Source organism: Palaemon carinicauda, chromosome 16 (genome assembly GCF_036898095.1).
Source record: "Palaemon carinicauda isolate YSFRI2023 chromosome 16, ASM3689809v2, whole genome shotgun sequence".
NCBI lineage: Eukaryota > Metazoa > Arthropoda > Malacostraca > Decapoda > Palaemonidae > Palaemon > Palaemon carinicauda.
In genome coordinates this window covers 119556403-119564776 of record NC_090740.1, presented here as the reverse complement: position 1 = coordinate 119564776, position 8374 = coordinate 119556403, and the positions used below count along the sequence as shown (strand labels likewise).

The 8374-nt window shown below is 34.6% G+C and overlaps 1 protein-coding gene across 3 annotated transcripts in view; it reads left to right on the top strand.

Moving 5' to 3' along the window:
- The window catches only part of LOC137655833 (catenin alpha-like), a 486208-nt gene that overhangs the window by 41696 nt on the left and 436138 nt on the right, over positions 1-8374 (top strand). The gene's annotated exons all lie outside the window — the stretch shown is intronic.

Sequence of the window (8374 nt, the reverse complement as noted above, 5' to 3'; positions counted from 1 at the left end):
AAGAAATAATGTAATAAAGAGAAAAACTGGGCTACATGTGCCTAGCAACAAGTATAGAGAGAGAGAGAGAGAGAGAGAGAGAGAGAGAGATCAACATTAAGAGAAAGAAATAATGTAATAAAGAGAAAAACTGGGCTACATGTGCCTAGCAACAAGTAGAGAGAGAGAGAGAGAGAGAGAGAGAGAGAGAGAGATCAACATTAAGAGAAAGAAATAATGTAATAAAGAGAAAAACTGGGCTACATGTGCCTAGCAACAAGTATAGAGAGAGAGAGAGAGAGAGAGAGAGAGAGAGAGATCAACATTAAGAGAAAGAAATAATGTAATAAAGAGAAAAACTGGGCTACATGTGCCTAACAACAAGGGGAGAGAGAGAGAGAGAGAGAGAGAGAGAGAGAAATCAACTTTAAGAGAAAAATAATGTAATAAAGAGAAGAACTGGGCTACATGTGCCTAGCAACAAGCAGAGAGAGAGAGAGAGAGAGAGAGAGAGAGATTTCAACAATTTTAATCAACATGAATGGTGCTCCAGATTAGAAACATGATCCTCTTAAGATATAAAAACAATGAACTCTCTCTCTCTCTCTCTCTCTCTCTCTCTCTCTCTCTCTCTGGGAATTAATTATCTGTAGCTTCATCTACAACAAAGCTTTTCTATTTGAGGAAGGCTATAAGGATGATGTGGCAAGTATTAAATGTTAGCAAGATTATTATTATTGTTGTTGTTGTTGTTGTTGTTGTTGTTGTTATCATTATTATTATAATCATTATTATTATAATCATTATTATTATAATCATTATTATTACTATTATTATTATTATTATTATTATTATTATCAACTATTACTATTATTATCATTATTATTATTTTTATTTTCAATAAAATAATTAAATATATTAAGCTACGGATTAAAATTAATTAACTCATTAAACGAATAAACGAAAAACAAAACAAAATATAAAATTCTAGAAAACTTTCAAAAGAGCAAATGAACAAATCAATTTTTCTTTGTAAAAAAAATAATATTACTCAAATAAAATCTTCAAAACAAAATAAATGGCATCAGCTGACTCGAGAGCTACAGCTTGCGAACATGTAGACCGAATTATGTGACTGGTTATTATTATTATTATTATTATTATTATCATTATTATTACTAGCCAAGCTACAACCCTAGTTGGAAAAGCAAGATGCTATACGACCAAGGGCTCCAACAGGGAAAAATAGCCCAGTGAGGAAAGGAAATAAGGAAATAAATAAATGATGAGAATAAATTAACAATATATCATTCTAAAAATAGTAACAGCGTCAAAACAGATGGTAAGAGATAATAAAACACCAAATGCAAAAAAGTAATTACTCTTGTTCTCGTTTCCTATCTTGAATCCAAACTTGCTTCGAAAATCTCTTTGAGAAATTCAAGTAAAATACAGACACTTTCATTCGACGGTTGTTAAAATATGTGAAATTAACATAAGCGAAAGACGGACAAATGGGAAAAAAATCACAAATTTTTAGTAATTTGTATTTTTCCTAACATACTTACCGAGAACTACTTTCATAGGAGTTACCTAGAACCTCCTCTCAACCGACCAGAGTTTTGTGTAGTTTACCCTACTTCCGTTTTCTGTAATGGTAGGCCTAGGCGGAAGGATACGTGCCTGGATTTTCGAATGTGTAACCCATGAAGAGGGTATGCACATCACGAAAACATATTTCAAATTCAAAATTTAAAGGTTTAAATGGAACTCATGAATGGCAGAGGCAAGGGACAGTGACATTGCCCTATCGAGCAGGACAATGACCTACAGATTGACCATATATACATATGATCAGCACCAAAGCACCCTCTCCATCAAAGCTAGGACCAAGGAGGACCAGGCGATGGCTGTTGATGACTCGGCAAATGGACCTATAGGCTTCCCCAAACCAGCCACTTTCTTAGCTCACAAGGATGGTGAGGTTGAAGCGACCAAAAGAACTAAACACTTTTAGCAGAACTCGAACACCAGTCAGGGACGTTAGCACATCCGTCACCACATCCCTCAACATTTTCTTAACATTATCTTAACATTTTCAGTCTGTTTTCTTGAGTTAAATAAGTATTATTATTATTATTACTAGCCAAGCTACAACCCTAGTTGGAAAAGCAAGATGCTATAAGCCCAAGGGCTCCGACAGGGAAAAATAGCCCAGTGAGGAAAGGAAATAAGGAAATAAATAAATTATGAGAATATGTTAACAATATATAATTTTGAAAACAGAAACAGCGTCAAAACAGATATGTCCTATATAAACTATTAACAACATCAAAAACAGATATGTCATATATAAACTATAAAAAGACTCATGCCAGCCTGGTCAACATAAAAACATTTGCTCCAACTTTGAACTTTTGAAGTTCTACTGATTCAACTACCCGATTAGGAAGATCATTCCACAACTTGGTCACAGCTGGAATAAAACTTCTAGAATACTGTGTAGCATTGAGCCTCATGATGGAGAAGGCCTGGCTATTAGAATTAACTGCCTGCCTAGTATTACGAACAGGATAGAATTGTCCAGGGAGATCTGAATGTAAAGGATGGTCAGAGTTATGAAAAATCTTTTGCAACATGCATAAAGTATCCAGGAATAAGTTTCCTCTTGGTAGTCTTGGCATCTAAACCTTTGAGTAAAGTACATTTTACGATTCATTAGCTTCAAAATTAATACCTTTCCAGTTTAATTACGGATATAAATATCTAAAACTAATATTTTTCCAATGTAAAATTACTATATAATGAAACTGTTGTCGCTGTCCAAATTAAAAATCTTCTGGAAAAGCCAACCAAAATTACTAAACAATCAAACAGCAAATTCAGGTACATCGAATGTATAAAAAAAAAAAAAAAAATCATACAAGTAAGAGAAGTTAAAATCTTGTAAGCCCGACCACAGACGTAAAGCAAATACAAACTAGAGAGGCACTATAGTCCATTTCTTTTATGAGGCATATTTGCACCGACTCGCAGCGGTGCCCGTTTAGCTCGGAAAAGTTTCCTGATCGCTAATTGGTTAGAATTATCTCGTCCAACCAATCAGCGATCAGGAAACTTTTCCGAGCTAAAAGGGCACCGCCGCGAGTCGGTGCAAATATGCATCGCTAAAAGAAATGGACTATAGAGAGGCACTATAGTCCATTTCTTTTATGAGGCATATTTGCACCGACTCGCAAGGGTGCCCGTTTAGCTCGGAAAAGTTTCCTGATCGCTGATTGGTTAGAATTATCTTGTCCAACCAATCAGCGATCAGGAAACTTTTCCGAGCTAAAAGGGCACCCCTGCGAGTCGGTGCAAATATGCCTCGATAAAAGAAATGGACTATAGGTAGAGAGCATGCCTTCGCCACGCCAAGCAGTCTTATTTGGCTCTCAACTCCACTGCATACTTGTACTTCGATGTAGTTTCTTCAAAATCTAATGGATTTGTCCTTGGGTCATACCTTACATTGTCCACCTGGTTTCGTTGAAATTGGTTCGGTAGGTTTTGCGTAATATTGTTCACAAACAGAAAAGCTAACAAAATATTTCCCATTCACTTATCATTGCCATTATTTTCAAAGTACTGCTGCGTCCTTGTACTTTGATCAGCTTTATCTAAAATGTTACAGTTTCATCCTCGGGTCAGACCCAATAAGACTATCAAGTTTGATCGAAATCGGTACAATAGTCTTTTTTTTTTTTTTTTTTTTTTTTTTTGTAAATTTACAAACAAAACAAATAAATATACAAATAAGGAAGATCGCATACTCTTTTGGCATAAGCAATTAAGTAATACCCATGCAATCATGATAAAAATAGTTACAATACAGAAATTTACAAACAAACAAATAAATAAATATACAGATAGGAGTGAATACATACTCCTCTGGCATAAACAAACAAATAAATAAATATACAGATAGGAGTGAATACATACTCCTCTGGCATAAGCAAAAAAGGTAATACCCATACAATCATGATAAAAATAAAGTTACAATACAAGATCCCAAGATGAAACCTGGACAGCGCTCGCCAACATGCAACAGTACACGAACGAACTTAAATGATAGCGCTGCAGTTCAGATCGATGGCCACTGACCGTCACATCAACTCTACACAAGAGCAGGAAAGGCAAAAGAGGGGGAGACAACCAAAAGAGACACTATAAACAAAAGATACACAGGAAACATGCAAGAGCGACTTAGATAAAAAGGGGAGGGTTGCCTTTCAATGCCCTTTTACCCACGCTTTTACCCTTCTTTCCCCCTTGTAATGTCGTTTGATCCTTTACCTTTAAAACGTGTGCTACTGGCCTTGTCTCCCCCGACGGACGACTCGAGGACGTCCCTCTCCCTGTATCCACAAAGGGCCCGTCCCCCCAGGTGTCCACTGTATGATTCAAACCGCGTCTCACTAGGTCTCACCTTCTCCCCCCTCAGCTGACCTTCCCACTCCCATTATTCCCTTTAATCTACTGACTGTTACTCCTACACTCTGATAATCATTATGACTCGATTTTTTTCCAAAACGTGAATGATTCAGTTTGCGACGCCGCTTTGCCCTGAATGAAAATTCCTCCGACCAAACCGCATGGAATGCATGCACGCAAGCAATTGACTCGCACTGCTGACCTATATTGCTGTACCTGAATTCCTGCATGCATGCAACTGCACAATCGATATAAAATTGGAACAGTAAACAAAGTCAACTGTATTTCTTTGAATTATTATTATTATTATTATTACTTGCTAAGCTACAATCCTAATTGGAAAAGCAAGATGCTATAAGCCCAGGGGCTCCAACAGGGAAAATAGCTCAGTGAGGAAAGGAAACAAGGAAAAATAAAATATTTTAAGAGCAACAATTTTAAAATAAATATCACCACAAATGACACGCACAAAACCTGCAGTACTTGGGGGTCTACTTATACGTGATAGGTACCATGTCATCACCCCCTACCACTATCAAAGATATGAACATTTTTTGGACATTTTGAAAAAGATTGCAAGTTCAAGACTGATGATAAAATGGGCGGGAAATGTTCATGGTATCACGCCACTAAGGAGTAAAACGCCACAGATAAAATGTATAAAATACAATAAGTTGAACCTGAGGACCATGTAGTGAATTCAAGAAATTACAAAGCTTATAATTTGCAATTGATGAGATTAGCAGAAAATATGGACCATGGATAATAAGAGCGTCATAAATTCCGTTTATGTAAATATTAAAAAAAAAAAAAAAAAATTACATTGAAAATCGAGAACTGATAAATAAGAAATATTTTGTTCAAGACGAAACTGAAGAATTTCTTGTCCTCTATGTGTTTCGATAATGTGGATTTGACAATAAACGCCAGTTATGCAGTGTGACATGCAAAATGCATAAGAATGCATACGATAAACTGATTTTGTAGATTATACAGAGAAGGGTTCTCCTATGTGATAGCACCAGGAAAGCAATCCTTTAAGTAAAGTCAAGTAAATTAAGTAAACATGAAAAAATTACCATTAAAATAATTTCATCTGGTGCTTAATAAGTTAGCTCATTTTTCCCCAGATTAGTGTAAAGATGAAAAGATATCTTACCCCAAGATCAGTTACTCCTTATAATATAGGGGACGTGACAAGCACTTTGGGGGGGGGGGGAGGTGTTTGAGAATACTAAAGTTGAAAAAATATTTCATCAAGAACAGTTTGCATCTTGTACCGTTTGTTCATCTATACTCAATGGGTGCTCCAGCCATCTCATTAACAAAAATAATGTGAATCTTTACATTCTTCTTATTTCAACCACTATTCACTATTACTAAAGCCAATTGCAGTACTGTTTATCTGTAAGGCAGCATTACTGTTTATATCTAGTGCAACTGTACAATAAGCTCCCACTAGACATTCGAAAGATTGAAGATGTTAAGGCTTTCAAGAGAAAAATTAAGACTTACTTGCTTTCAAGGTGCTTCCACTATGTAAATTTGACAATAAACGAGCAATATGCGGTGTGAAATGCTAAAAATCTTGAAATATATGTTACCAGAGGGACAATAAGTAAAGCGCAGACCTACGCCACGACAGCTCATTTCTCGACCTAGGACTTTCAAAACTGAATCACTTCATCATCTCAAAATGAAAATTAATCCCTGAAAGTGTTTCTACTCATGAGTAAAATTGTGACCGCCGCCACAGCAGCTTATTTCTCGACATTGAACTTTGACCTAGGACTTTCAAAATTGAAAACTTCCACGTCTCCACATATAAATTGATCCCTTAAAGTTTCACTACTCTATGAGTAAAATTGTGGCCAACAAGTTGCTCACTAAAAAAAAAAAAAAATGGACAAAAGGGAACGAAAACATAACCTCCTCCTGCCTGTGTAGGTAAAATCCTGAGTGAAGAAGAATTGTTGTGTTATCCAGGTGTTCAGTCAAAGGACCCAATGACTCTCAAGTGGTAGTATCTCAAAGGGTGGTTGGAGTCTTGGCTGAGAATCTTTGATAAGCTTTAAAAATCTATTTGTGCACATATAAGAATGTATTATAAAATCATAAAATAGGATCTTTCGTTTATTTTCCAAACTGGACCTAAAGAATTGAATCAATTTTAGTTTAATAATCCACTTGATTACTGAATTTCATAAATACAGCTAAAATAAGAAATAAAATTAATAAGAATAATGCCATTTTAAGTGTCAAATGTTCTTCAATGTTACACAAACATAAATAAATGACTAGAGAAGATGTGTAGGCTTCGATGTTGTAGCAGTTCGTGAATTCTTTTGATACGAAAATTATTAATTAATCAACTCTTGTATTTATTTTGTTCTTTAGATCACAATGCTCCAAATGATGCTGAAATTGGTTCAATAAGGATAAGAAAGGAGAAATAGTAATAATAATAATAATAATAATAATAATAATAATAATAATAATAATAATAAAAATAATAGTTAAGCTACAACCCCAGTTGTTAAAGTAAGAAGCTTTAAGCCCAAGGGCTCCAACAGGAAAAAATAGCCCAGAGAGGAGAAGAAATAGCGAAATAAATAAACAATATAAGAAGTAATGAATAATAATATTAATAATAATAATAATAATAATAATAATAATAATAATAATAATAATATTAATAATAATAATATTAATAATAATAATAATAATAATATTAATAATAATATTAATAATAATAATAATAATAATAGTATTATTATTACTAGCAAAGCTACAACCCAAATTGAAAAAGCAAGAAGCTATAAGCCCAAGGGCTCCAACAGGGAAAAATAGCCCAGTGAGGAGAAGAAATAAGGAAATAAATAAACGATATAAAAAGTAATGAATATTATTATTATTAATAATAATATTACTAGCTAAGCTACAACCCAAGTTGGAAAAGTAAAAGCTATAAGCCCAATGGCTCCAACAGGGAAAAATAGCCCAGTGAGGAGAGGAAATAAGGAAATAAATAAACGATATAAGAAATAATAATAATAATAATAATAATTCAGTCAGGGAAGTATGACCACCATAGGCCAATTTCTGGTCTTCTGGCCTCTTTCATTTAGGTGGTATAATTATTTTCACCTTTTGTAATACATCATACACTGTCACCAACTGATTAGTGTCAAGTTGAAAATAAAGTAATCTATTATTAAAAAGAAATAATTACAGGCACGACTTTATCACAATTGAATGTATATACAAGATTACTTAACATCCCGTGTTATATACCATAGTTCCAGTGGGGAATATAAAAGTGCCTTGGGTGTTACATATTTAAAAGAGGGGCACTGAGTAGAGGACTGGCCTCCGCCGAGGCAGCTTATTTCTCGACCTTTTGCTCGACCTTGACCTTTGACCTTAACATGAATTAATTTGCATGGATTTTCATACTCAAATATGAACCAAGTTTGAAGTCTTTTTGACAACGATGTTCAAAATTATAGCAGATTGCGTGACTTGGACATTTTGCTTGACCTTGATCTTTGACCTTAACATGTATTAACTTGCGTGGATTTTCCTAAACCCAAATATGAACCAAGTTTGAAGTCTCTGTGACAACGATGTTCAAACTTATGGCTGATTACGTGAATTGGATATTTTGCTCGACCTTGACCTAAACATGAATTAATTTGCGTGGATTTTCATAAACTCAAATTTGAAGTCTTTGTGACAACGATGGCAAAAATTATGCTGATTACGTGATGTGAATTGGACATTTAGATTGACAGTGACTTTGACCTTTGACATTGACTTTCCAAAATTTAATGGTTTCTAGCTTTTTACATAATAGTTAATCCCTGCCACTTTCATTACTCTCCGATTAAAATTGTGGCCAGGAAGCTGTTCACAAACAAAC